At 45.6% G+C, this 13283-nt stretch overlaps 1 protein-coding gene and 1 long non-coding RNA gene across 13 annotated transcripts in view; one reads left to right on the top strand and one right to left on the bottom strand.

Moving 5' to 3' along the window:
* LOC139254459 (zinc finger protein 239-like) overlaps nucleotides 1-13283 on the bottom strand; it is a 131612-nt gene that overhangs the window by 25503 nt on the left and 92826 nt on the right. Inside the window, exons 1-3 of one of the 12 annotated variants that reach the window (XM_070873677.1) lie at nucleotides 9610-9661; nucleotides 3858-3983; nucleotides 985-1073 (exon numbers count right to left, since the gene is read on the bottom strand). The gene's annotated coding sequence lies outside the window, so the exon portion shown is untranslated. The other 11 variants (XM_070873675.1, XM_070873676.1, XM_070873679.1 and 8 more) reach the window with 11 other exon arrangements.
* LOC139254462 (uncharacterized) overlaps nucleotides 10476-13283 on the top strand; it is a 32240-nt gene continuing 29432 nt past the window's right edge. The window contains exons 1-2 of the long non-coding RNA XR_011592013.1: nucleotides 10476-10513; nucleotides 11118-11289. This is a non-coding gene — a long non-coding RNA (uncharacterized lncRNA). The remainder of the gene's footprint in view (nucleotides 10514-11117; nucleotides 11290-13283) is intronic.

Below are 13283 nucleotides of genomic sequence, written 5' to 3'. Positions count from 1 at the left end.
GAATGTGAGTGTGGGTATTACTCTGTATCTATCGGTCTCTGGAATGTGAGTGTGGGTATTACTCTGTATCTTTCAGTCTCTGGAATGTGAGTGTGGGTATTACTCTGTATCTTTCAGTCTCTGGAATGTGAGTGTGGGTATTACTCTATCTATCAGTCTCTGGAATGCAAAAGTGTTTTTTTTCTGTACCTGTCAGTTTCTGGTGCGTGACTGTGGAGTTCACTCTCCAACTATCTGTCTCTGGTATGTGAGTGTGAGTATTTGTCTGTAGCTGTAGGGTTTCACTGTCAGTCAGGTACTGGAAATGATTGAATGACAGATTGTGATTTTTTTTCAATGTGTCTGAGTGTATGAATCATTGTTTCTCTCAGTCTCTGGTACTGTTTGAGAGTGAGGGATTGATTATGTATCTGTTAGACTGGTGATGTGAGAGAGTGTGGGATTGATTATGTATCTGTTAGACTGGTGGTGTGTGAGAGTGTGGGATTGATTATGTATCTGTTAGACTGGTGGTGTGTGAGAGTGTGGGATTGATTATGTAATTGACAGTCTCTTTACTGAGCTATTCTTGCTCTGTGTGAGTGTTGGATTTGGTTCCGTCTCACCTGCTGTAGGCGGATGATAGTTTGTGATTATCGATGACTGTCTCAGGAGGAGGTTTGATTCAGTCCATTACCTCAGTTTCTCTGCTCTTGTATGTTAGCTGTTGGGTTTGAGAGTCATTGTACAGACACGAGTGTGAATTGACAATGTCAGTGTCTATCTGTTCGTGTGTGTGAGTAAGGGAGTGAAATTGGATCTGCCTTTCAATGAGATATGATTGGACTTTGAAACAACACATTATTGTACTGCTCCAAGTGACTGTGGGATTCATAATATAATTCTGGGAATTTGGATCACTGTGGGACTGACATTTCTGCTGCCTGTGACAATATGATTGAGGTCAGTTCTGTGTCTCTGCGCTCTGAGTGATAATGTACTTACTGTGTGTGAGAAGGAGCTGCCTGCACTGTTCCTTGTGTTCCGGGTTGAGGAAAGATCAAATTTATTCTGGCTTGGTGAAGTATTTTGCTCTGAGAATAATAATAGGAAAACACTTAGTTATGATATGGACAGCCAATGGAGAGATTATAAAAATAAAGTTATAATTCATGTGTTTGTGTTTAATGAAGTAAAGAATCTGGAGAGAGGAATCTGCGATACAAACAGTGTCCTTGTCTGATCTCACTGCAGTACAGCAGCACTCAGGTGTATAGGACGGTTCTATGGTAAGTTATCAGCATCCAGACACAACCCAAACCCAGCACTGGTCCATGAATGGGACCACCCGATTGGCACAGTTCAGGTTGATCTCTCCCGCTTCCATGGGACTACCTGTAAAATTCTGAATTGCTTCCTGGAATATAACCACAGGTACCTGTACAACAATTGTTCTCAGTCTATTGAAACAGAGTTAATGGCCTGTGTCATTAACAGAATGTCACAGTTACCAGATGCTGATGTATCTGAGGGGGTGACAATGTATCGCTCGATCACCAGCAACATGGTTCTGAAGAATTCAATGCACCAAAACAAAATTACCCATTTTTGAAATGTCTCCAATTACATTCCTCTTCTGGTGCCTGCAATAGATGCACTTTGTGACACTCCTCACATCCTCATTCTCAGGCTGTGTTTCCACTGTTCAATGTCCAAGAACAACAGACACGGTGAGATTGGAACTGAATCAGGAACATTCACTACTGATTTGGGGAAAGAAAGCAGCACTGATTTGAAAGAGCGAGGTGATTTACTTTCTCTGTTACCTTACACCGTACACACACAGCCCGAGAATGGGCTCCCCCTTCCCCCATCACTCCATGCTCCAAAACTAGTTCCTACTCCACTCTGCCTCTTACAGACAGCCCCCGACTGCCGCTGAACTTATCCCGACTCAAAGCCCATCTGCGGACACAGTCCCAATGTGATGAGCTGCTGTAAGGTGGCTGCTGTTTGCTCCCTTGCTCGGGCCTGGGATATCTCCGCTCCCTGATGTGTTCAACGATCATCAGCCCGGCACAGAGGAAACGGCAGCCGCTGACAGAGCTGGAGGAGGGGAGCTCGCATGGGCCCTTCCTGTCAGTTTAAACACTGTGTGCGGAGGGGAGGAGCAGCATGTATTTAGCGCATGCTCATACCATCTTTTTGTCACAAATTAAATTAGCAAAAATGGGATTGTTTCACAAGTAGCTTTTATCACTAATTAAATGTGCTACATTAAAAAAAACGATTGTGTGAGCCTGACACTGGAGAAAGGGTGCCTAAACTGTTCTACTCGTTCCATCAGTCGCTGGTGTGTGTGTGTTTCCCGGTCAGTTTCCAATAGGCGAGTGTGGGTTTTACTTGCATATTATTGCTCAGATACGTGGGTGTGGGTTTCATACTGTACCTATCAGTTCCTGCTCTGTGCATGTGGGATTTATTCTGTACCTGTCAAGTTTTGATGTGAGTGTAGGTTTTATTCTGTATCTGTCAGTTTCTGGTATCTAAGCGAATCTTTATCATGTACCTGTCAGTTTCTGTTATGTGAGTGTGTCCTTTAACCTATATCATCAGCTTCTGGTATGTGAGTGGATATTGACCAGTATGTCAGTTTTTCGGATCGGAGTGTGCATTTTATTCTGTACCTATCAGATTCCGGTATGAGAGTATGGGGTTGAATCGGTACCCATCAGTTTCTGATATGTGACTGTCGTTTTAATCTGTACCAGTCACTTTCTGGTATCTAAGTGAGGATTGCATTCTATACCTGTCAGTTTCTGGAATCTGGGTGTTGATTGTATTCTGTACCTGTCAGTTCCTGTTGTGTGAGTGTAGCAATTAATATGTACCTGTCAGTTTCTGGGATGTGATTGTGGGTTTTTTTCTGTACCGTCAGTTTGTAGTAGATGTGTGGGGTGTCAGTTTCTGGTATCTGAGTGTGGATTTTTACCTTTATATGTCAGTTTGTGCAATGTGAATGTGGGATTCATTCTAGATCTCTCATTCTGGGGTCAGCGAGTGTGTGTTTCCTCTGTACCTGTTAGTTTCTGGTATGAGAGTGTGGGATTTATTCTGTACCTGTTATTTTCTGGTATGAGAGAGTGGGTTTTATCCTATATTTGTGAAATTTACAGATCAGAGATGACCCCAACAGACAATAGTTTTGCACATTATATTGGACGAATGCGATTCAGAAATATTTGGAGTAGAGACGAGCTATTAGTACATTACATAAACCATATCTGTCAGTGATGCAGTGAGTGTCGGATTCATTCTGTATCTGTCAGTCTGTGGTACAGTGAGTGAGTGAGGGATTCACTCTGTATCTGTCATAAATGCAAGTGTTTGTTGTTGCTGTAGAAATGAAGATTTTCAGTTATTCACGTGGTTAACATTTACGCAGAAGAAAATGTCAGAAGCAGCCTCTTGGATAACAGTCGGGAAAGTGCTGTTACTGGTGGGATCACGATTTGCTTGATGCAAACTTGGCTAATAACCCTAGAGGTGATGGAAAAGAAAGCAACATTTTGGGACGTTTGAGTGAGATTATAAAACATAATCAGCGTGAGGAGCGCCGATCAGTGAGCTGGTGCACAAGAAGCATTGAGCTCCTGTTTACTGCCGATGCTATTTCCAAAACAATGGGGAAGAACAGTCCCTGGATCTGGGAACTTGAGGAGGCCTTTCAGCACATGGAACCTGTTAGAGAAACAGAACTCCCTCCCTAACAGCACTGTGGGAGTACCATCATCACATGGACGGCAGCCGTTGATGAAGGTGGCTCACCACCATCTTCTCCAGGGCAATTAGTGATGGACAATAAATGCTGGCCTTACCAGCGACACCCACATCCAGTGAACAAATTAAAAAAAGGCTGTGTGTGAGGAGGAGCTGGTTGCACTGTTCCTTATGTCTCAGGTGGTGGAAACTTCACATTTGTTCCGGTTCCTTCAATTCCTTGCCTGTAGGAGGAGAAGGTATCTCTGATCATTCAAGAATAAGAGAGGTAGAAAAGACTAAAGTGATGAATGTAATCGTTCAATTAGTAATCATTTTGAACATTCACAAAGGGAAGCCAGCGATACAAACAGTGTCAGTGTCTGACTCCACTGCAGTACTGCAGCACTCAGCTTCTACACACCAAGTGTGTTGGGCAGATTTACAGCAATTTACTGACATCCAGACACAACCCAACCCCTGCCCTACTTCAGGAATGGGACGACCCGATGGAGCACGGACTTTTACACAGCTCAGATTGCTGCTCCCCTCTCCCAGGGCACTAACCGTTCAACCAAAAACAAAGAGCCGCTGTTTAAAACGTGTCCTTTACATTTCTCACCCGGTGCCTGCAATAGATGCTCCTTGTATAAATCCTCAGTGTCCGGCTCTGCTTCCACCGCTCACTGTCCAATGATCATCATCATAGGCAGTCCCTCGGAATCGAGGAAGACTTGCTTCCACTCCTGAAGTGAGTTCTTTGGTTTCTGAACAGTCCAATACGAGAGCCAGAGTCCCTATCACAGATGGGGCAGATAGTCGTTGAGGGAAGTGGGGTGGGGGGGCGAGACCGGTTTGTCGCACGCTCTTTCCGCTGCTTGCGTGTGATTTCTGAATGCTCTCGGCGATGAGAGTCGAGGTGCTCAGCGCCCACCTGGATGCACTTCCTTCACTTAGGGCGGTCTTGGGCCAGGGCCTCCCAGGTGTCAGTGGGGATGGCGTACTTTATCAGGGAGGCTTTGAGGGTGTCCTTGTAATGTTTCCGCTGCCCACCTTTGGTTCGTTTGGGGTGAAGGAGTTCCGAGTAGAGCACTTGCTTTGGGAGTCTCGGACAACAAACACGGTGAGACTGGAACTAAAGCAGGAACGTTCACTACTGGTTTGGAGGGAGAAAGCAGCAATGATTGTAAACAGCAGATCCTTCCCATTCTGTCTCCCTTACCCGGGACACACGCTGTCCACACACAGCCCGAGAATAGCCTCTCCCTTCCCCCACTCACTCCACGCACTGAGACCAGTTCTTGCTCCACTCCGCCTGTTACACACAGCCTCCGACTCTCCCTGAACTTCCCCCGGACTCAGTGCTGATCTCTGAGCCCATCTGCGGACACGCTCCCAAAGCGATGTGCTGCTGTAAGGAGGCTGCTGCTCGCTGCCTTACCCCGGGGCCGTGGTGTCTCCATTCCCGGCTGTTTAAACCATCTTCTTCCGCTCACTGAGTGAATGACGATCACAGGCAGGGCTGGGGGAGGGGAGGGCGCATGTGCTCTTCTGCTCACTGGAAATCGACACAGGGGGCGGGGCTTATCCACGCATGCGCAGTCTATAATCAGCAAAGTGAACTTTCCCAATTCATTTTAATCAGAGTATGAGCAAAGGAACTGGGCCTGGGGGAAAAGGACAGAGAATGTTTAAATTCCCTTTGAGATGCTCAATTTGGGATCATTCCGTGCACATTATTTTTCTATTCATGAGCCTGTCCTCACAAAGCAATCCTGCAGAAACATCAGAGGGACGGGGGAAGTAGGAGTGTTTGCTGGGACTGTGCAGGAGTTAATATGACAGAAACTGTCCCAGTTTAGTTTAATCAGAGTGAAACACTGGGTCATACCAAACGGCCCTTAGCTGTAAGATTACAGAGAGTACAACAGGCAAGTGAGGGTTAAATGTGGGACGTTGTTTCTCTCACTCTCTGACACTGTCCCGCAGTGTGGGATTAATAATGTGTCTGTCTGTGGTACAATATCAGTGAGAGACTTTAACTTCTGTCCCTCCAATGGGGACTTTCAGGATAAAAGTAGACTTCACAGGTCAGTCTTGAACTGATACTGTGCATGTTTCTGTGTCTCACCGTCCTGCCTCGATCTCGATCTCGATCTCTCTTCTCTTTCTCTCTCTCTCTCTCAATCTCGTACTGTTTGTGAAGGCGGGATACTGTTATTTCACGTGATGTGGACACACTTGTGAGTACAACACTGACACATAGAAACATAGAAAATAGGTGCAGGAGTAGGCCATTCGGCCCTTCCAGCCTTCACCGCCATTCAATGAGTTCATGACTGAACATGCAATTTCAGTACCCCATTCCTGCTTTCTCGCCATACCCCTTGATCCCCCTGGTAATAAGGACTACATCTAACTCCTTTTTGAATATATTTAGTGAATTGGCCTCAACAACTTTCTGTGGTAGAGAATTCCACAGGTTCACCACTCTCTGGGTGAAGAAGTTTCTCCTCATCTCGGTCCTAAATGGCTTACCCCTTATCCTTAGACTGTGACCCCTGGCTCTAGACTTCCACAACATTGGGAACATTCTTCCTGCATCTAACCTGTCTAAACCCGTCAGAATTTTAAACGTTTCTATGAGATCCCTTCTCATTCTTCTGAACTCCAGTGAATACAAGCCCAGTTGATCCAGTCTTTCTTGATATGTCAGACACTGTTTCTCTCTCTGGTGCTATACATGACAATGTGGCACTGTTACTGAGTGTAATATGGAGACACTGATGCCAAGTGTAAGACTGATAATGTGTGTGTCTCTCTCCCCCCACTGGTGTTATACATGAATGTGTGATACTAGTATTGACCCTAATATGCAGACACAGTTCGGGTGTTTAAGGCTGATACTATGCCTGTCTCTCTGCCGCTCACTCTGATAGCTATCTCTGGATGATGAGGATGGGATGGATAGATCACTGTTAAATGTCCCTCAGTTTAGGAGGAGAGAGAGAGAGACAGACAAAGAAAGGCTGTTGGGGCGGTGAACACAATTTATATTTGCATATATGAAGGGGAAATAATGTTTGACAAATTTGCTAGAATTCTTTGAGGATGTAACGAGAAGGGTGGATTAAGGGGAACCAGTGGATGTGATGTATTTGGACTTCCAGAAGGCATTTAACAAGGTGCCACATAAAACATTACTGCACAAGATAAAAGTTCACGGGGTTGGGGTAATATATTAGCATGGATAGAGGCTCAGCTAACTAACAGAAAACAGAGAGTTGGGATAAATGGTTCATGCTCTGGTTGGCAATCAGTAACCAGTGGCATGCTGCAGGGATCAGTGCTGGGACCCCAACTATTTATAATCTATATTAACTTGGAAGAAAGGACCAAGTGTAATGTAGCCAAGTTTGCTGATGATACAAAGATGGGAGGGAAAAGCAATGTGTGAGGAGGACACAAAAAATCTGCAAAAGGACATAGACAGGAAACGTGAGTGGACAAAAATTTGGCAGATGGAGTATAATGTTGGAAATTGTGAAGTCATGCACTTTGGAGGAAAAAAAGCAAGTTATTTTATAAATGGAGAAAAATTGCAAAGTGCTGCAGTACAGCAGGACCTGGGGGTACTTGTGCATGAAACACAAAAGGTTAGTATGCAGGTACAGCAAGTAATCAGGAAGGCCAATGGAATCTTGGCCTTTATTGCAAAGGGGAAGTCTTGCTACAGTTATACAGGGTATTGGTGAGGCCACACCTGGAATACTGCGTACAGTTTTGGTTTCCTTATTTATGAAAGGATATACTTGCTTTGGAGGCTGCTCAGAGAAGGTACACGAGGTTGATTCCGGAGATGAGGTGGTTGACTTATGAGGAAAGGATGAGTAGGTTGAGCCTCGACTCATTGGAATTCGGAAGATTGAGAGGTGATCGTATCGAAACGTATAAGATTATGAGGGGGCTTGACAAGATGGATGCAGAGAGGATGTTTCCACTGATAGGAGAGACTAGAACTCGGGGGCATAATCTTAGAATAAGGGGCCACCCATTTAAAACTGAGATGAGGAGAAATTTCTTTTCTCAGATGGTTGTAAATCTGTGGAATTTGCTGCCTCAGAGAGCTGTGAAAGTTGGGACATTGAATAAATTTAAAACAGAGATACACAGTTTCTTAACCGAGAAGGGAATAGGGGATTATGGCGAGCAGGCAGTGAAGTGGACTTGAGTCGATGATCAGATCAGCCATGATCGTATTAAATGGCAGAGCAGGCTCGAGGGGCCGTATGGCCATACTTTTGCTCCTATTTCTTATGTTCTTATGTAAATTTGAGGTCATCCAAAACTTGGCACGCCATGTCCTAACTTGCACCCCATGTCCTAACTTGCACCAAGTCCTGATCACCCATCACTCCTGTGCTCGCTGACCTACATTGGCTCCCAGTTATGCAACGCCTCGATTTCAAAATTCTCATCATTGTTTTCAAATCCCTCCATGGCCTTGCCCCTCCCTATCTCTGTAATCTCTTTCAGCCTCACAATGCCACGTGATGTCTGTGTTCCTCAAAATTAGCCCTCTTGAGCATTCCTGATTAGAACTGTTCAACATCGGTGGCCGTGCCTTCAGCTGCCTGGGCCCTAAGCTCTGGAACTCCCTCCCTAAGCCTCTCTGCCTCTGGGCATTTCTTTCCCCCTTTAAGATGCCCCTTAAAGCTACTCTTTGACCAACTTTTGGTCATCTGCTGTAATTTCTTCTTATGTGGCTCGGTGTCAAACTTATTTGCTTTGTCTTATAACACTGAAGTGCCTTGGGACATTTTACTCCGTTAAAAGCGGTATATAAATAAAGTTGTTGTTGTTGATAGCAATGGGAGCTCGTACAACCGGAGCTCCCATTATTATCAATGAGAATACTAGATGTTCATTGGTGGTTCAGGCCCACGTGATCCTAGGATACGAAAACATACCTGGAAGACATGTTCCTGTACACTGCACTACGAAACTCTGACTCCGACCGCAATCCTATGTTCCTCTGAGGCCAGGCAATTTTTTTTTAAATTCTGGTCGGCTGCGTTCGCCCAAAAGAAGCCTCCAACCACAATTTTCCACCTAAAGTATTGGTTTAATTTCTCTGCCATTTCCTTATTCCCCATTATAATTTCTCAGCCTGTAGGGGACCCACATTTACTTTTTCTATTTCCCTTTCTTTATCAGTTTCTTGGTCCTCCTTTGCTGAATTCTAAAATGTTCCCAATCCCCAGGCTGACTGCTCTTTTTGGCAACATTATAAGCTTCTTCCTTTTGATCTAAAACTATCTTTAACTTAACTGGTTAGCCACGGTTGGAGCACCTGTGGGGGTTTTGTAATTAGGTATGTAATTATTGTAAATTATGTATTAATTCTTTAAAGCGAGCCATTGCTAATCTGGCTCGATACCTTTTAATGTAGTTTCCTAATCTATCTTAGCCAACTCAACCCTCATACCTTGTTTAAATTTAAGACCCCAGTTTCGGATTTAACAAAATCACTTTCAAACTTAGTGTAACATTTTATATTATGGTCATTCTTCCGTTGCCAGAACGTCCCATGTACAAATAAACAAGACTCACGGTTAAAAGTTGTTGCTGTTAATAATCACAAATCACTTTTTACAAATCACTCCATGGCCTCGTCCCTCCCGATCTCTGGAATCTGTTGCAGCCCACAAGATGTCTGCACTCCTCAAATTCTGCCCTTTTGACCATCCCTGATGATAATCGCTCCACCATCGGTGTCCGGCCCTTCAGCTGCCTGGGCCCCGAGCTCTGGAACTCCCTCCCTAAACCTCTCCGCCTCTTTCCTACTTTCAGACCCTCTTTCAAACCTACCTGTTTGACCCAGCTTTTGGTCACATGCCGCAATTTGTTCTTCTGTGGCTCGGTGTGAAATGCATGTGTTGTGTCCTGTAACACTACTGTGAAGCGCCTTGGGACGTTTTACTACGTTAAAGGCGCTCTATAAAGAAAAGTTATTAATAATATTGCAGGAGTGAAGGATTGAGTGAGCTGGGAGTCCGGCGCAGGCGCAATACGAACAACCAAGCCACTCAGCACCAACGCCACTTGTGACGTCACAGGCGATGTGGGCGGGGCTGTGACGTCACACGCGATGTGGGCGGGGCTGTGACATCCCCGCCTGGCGCGCGGTGAGGCGGTTGAACGGTTTTCAAATCAGGAGCCACGTGACCCCCGAGCTGCCCTGAGTTCCTTCAACACAGTTGGGCACCGGAGGGACTGGAGTGCATCATCACGCCCGGCAACCAAATTTTAATTTGATTTTACGTTTTAAAGTTAATTTGTTTTAATTGCCGGTGCTTTTAGTGTCCCCTTCCCTTTTATAGGGGGCACTGGGGAAAAATTGTGATTTTAGTGCCCAAAAAAAAAAAAAACAAAAAAAAAAGAAAAAACACAAAAAAAAAAACACAAAAAAGGGGGAAAAAAAAAGGGCCTTGTAAATGTCTGGAGTGTCACCCAGGTCGGGTGGCACCGTTTAATGTTTTATGTTTTCACAGATAAACTCAAAAGAGTTTCCTTCAACACAGTGGGCGGGGCTCTGTGGCGCTGCCGGTTCCTATTGGTGGGCGAGGCTGGCAATCTGCTGCGTGCAGCCAATAGACGGTCGGGACTATGCACCGAACGCGCTCTGTGGCGGCAGTACGCATCCTCGGTACCGCCCTCCCCACCCCCAATCCCCGGATGCCGCGCAGTTTGCTGCAACCAGCGGTTGGACAATGTGAGGAACCGGGGGCCGCAGGGAACCGGAATGATGGTGGGCGGCTGGGGCCGGGGCAGAGCGGGCGGGCGGGCGCGCGGGCGCGGTGAGTCTGTGAGGGAAAACACCGGACTGAACACACAGCCCTGCAGCTCAGTGTTTGGGGACATGCGGGAGATAGACTGAAACTTCCAGTGAGATCAGACAGTGTGTAACCCGGGGGCCCGGTGAGCTCAGACAGTGTGTAACCTGGGGGCCCAGTGAGATCAGACAGTGTGTAAACCGGGGGCCCAGTGAGATCAGACAGTGTGTAACCCGGGGGCCCAGTGAGATCAGACAGTGTGTAACCCGGGGGCCCAGTGAGATCAGACAGTGTGTAACCCGGGGGCCCAGTGAGATCAGACAGTGTGTAACCCCGGGGGCCCAGTGAGATCAGACAGCGTGTAACCCGGGGAGAATTCTGGTGATTTTCTGTCAGTCCAGATGGGCGGGACAGGAATCTTGAGGAAAAGGATAAAATCAAACAGAAATACTGGACATATACTTTTCTGAAACATTGGAAAAACACTTTACACTACATTCCACTTCACAACATTAATATTCTTCTAATTTTCTGCCCTGCCAGAATTAGATCTCCCGGTGAATGGCGGAGTGATTGAGAAAGTTCCACAGCTGGAAGGAAACCGGGATTGTGGACTGAGGAACAACAGCAGGTGAACCAGCACAGGATTGTGAGAGCACCAACCATGGAGCCCCTTCCGATTGAAAGCGCTTTAATAGATCGACTGGGGAGAAAGGTAAGAGAAAGTGCCATTTACTCAGATACACACCGGTCCTGTAGATAGTACACACAGGTTACAAGGTAAGACAGGAAATGAGACTGGGAGAGTCTGACCACCGAGCACAATTATCCAGCATGAGGCCGTGCAATGGGATGTGAAGTGCGATCACTTTCTGTCTCTGAACACAGTCACAGTGAATCTTGTGTGTGTTTTAGAGTAAAGGGCTTTGATCTAAGAGGTGACTCCAGTTTGAGGCAGAGCCCAGCAGATGGACCCGTCTCTGTACATTCGGTGGGGCTGAACTCACACCGACACCATCAGATCTCAATGTTCAAATATTTCCCATCTGGTGAGGAAGCCAATGGAAAGATTGAACCGGAAGCACGTCGTCAATTCACTGATCACGATGCACAGACCAATCTGAAGTCCCAGCATGGTCTATCACTGACAGAATCAATTATTCATTCATGAACATTTAGAATTATAAGAAAATATATTGATAACTTCTAATATTGAAGCATTTCCGATTAATTGATCACTAGAGATATGTAGTTTTCTAATATACTGAAACAGAGATACGGAGAGTTACAATTTATTTATTGGCGTTGTACTTGACCCCAAGCTGAGCTTCTGAACCCATATTCCCTCAATCACCGAGTACGCTTACTTCCAGCTCCATAACATCGCCGGTCTCTGCCCCTTCCTCATCCATGCCTCTGTTACCACGACATTGGACTATTCCAATGCGCTCCTGATCGGCATCACACCACGCACTCTCCGTAAACTTAATCTTATCAAAAACACTCCTGCCCGTATCCTTACTCAGAAACACAAGAAATAGCAGGCATAGGCCATACGACCCCTCCCATCTACTCTACCATATAGTAAGATCTCTATTCGATAGAGAATTTCAAAGATTCACAACTCTAAGAAATATCTTCTCATCTCAGTCTTAAATAGGCGATCTCATCCTAATACTAGGATCGATCCCTAGTTCAAGACTATCCGGCCCTTGTCAATTCTTCTAAGAATTTTATGTTTCAATGATATCACCTTCCATTCTTCTAAACTCCAGAGAATATAGGCCTATTCTACTCAATCTGTCCTCGGCCCTCTCATCCCAACTTGTATCAATTTCTCTTCACCCATCACCCCTGAGCTCGCTGAACTACATTGGTTCCTGCTCCATCAATGCCTCAATTTCAAAATTCTTATCCTTGTTTTGACATCTGACCAGGACCTTGTCCCTCCCTATTGCTATAACCTCCTCCAACCCTCCAACCCTCAGAGATCTTTCCATTCCTCCAATTCTGGCCTCTTGAGCAGCCCCAATTTTCATCCCTCCAATATTGGTGGCCGTACCTTCAGCTGCTGAGGCCATAAGCTCTGGAATTCCCTCCCTAAACCTCTCTATAACACTCCTTAATACCTACCCGTTTGAACAAGCTTTTAGTCACTTGTGCTAATATTTCCTTACGTGACTGGATGTCAAATTTTGTTTGATAATGGTCCTGTGAATTGCCTTGGGACATTTTACTACTTTTAAGGCACGATATTAATGCAATTTGTTGCTGATAACTGAAGATATTTCGAATTGTAATGACTCTCACTAGGGTACAGTTTCCTCTGGCACTGACTCTCACTGGGTACAGTTTCCTCTGGCACCGACTCTCACTGGGGTACAGTTTCCTCTGGCACCGACTCTCACTGGGGTACAGTTCCTCTGACACAGATTTACTGTGTATCTAATTCGTGCTGTCCCTGCCCTGGGACAGTTTAGAGGGAGCTTTAACCTGAAACTGATCAGGAGCTGCGGGTGGAAAGTTCTCAGTGCAGTGACAGATCGTACTGCTGCTGAATTTTAATCGATAAGCTGCCCAGTGCACTCGGGCTGGACACTGAAGTTCGCCCAGTGGCAATGTGGATATCTGAACGGAATATATGGAATTAAGGACAGTAAAGTAAACGGGATATATGAAAATGTATAAGCCATGGAAGAATAGCTGGGA

The sequence above is a fragment of the Pristiophorus japonicus genome, unplaced genomic scaffold, assembly GCF_044704955.1.
Source record: "Pristiophorus japonicus isolate sPriJap1 unplaced genomic scaffold, sPriJap1.hap1 HAP1_SCAFFOLD_540, whole genome shotgun sequence".
Lineage (NCBI taxonomy): Eukaryota > Metazoa > Chordata > Chondrichthyes > Pristiophoridae > Pristiophorus > Pristiophorus japonicus.
This window is presented reverse-complemented; position numbering and strand designations above follow the sequence as displayed.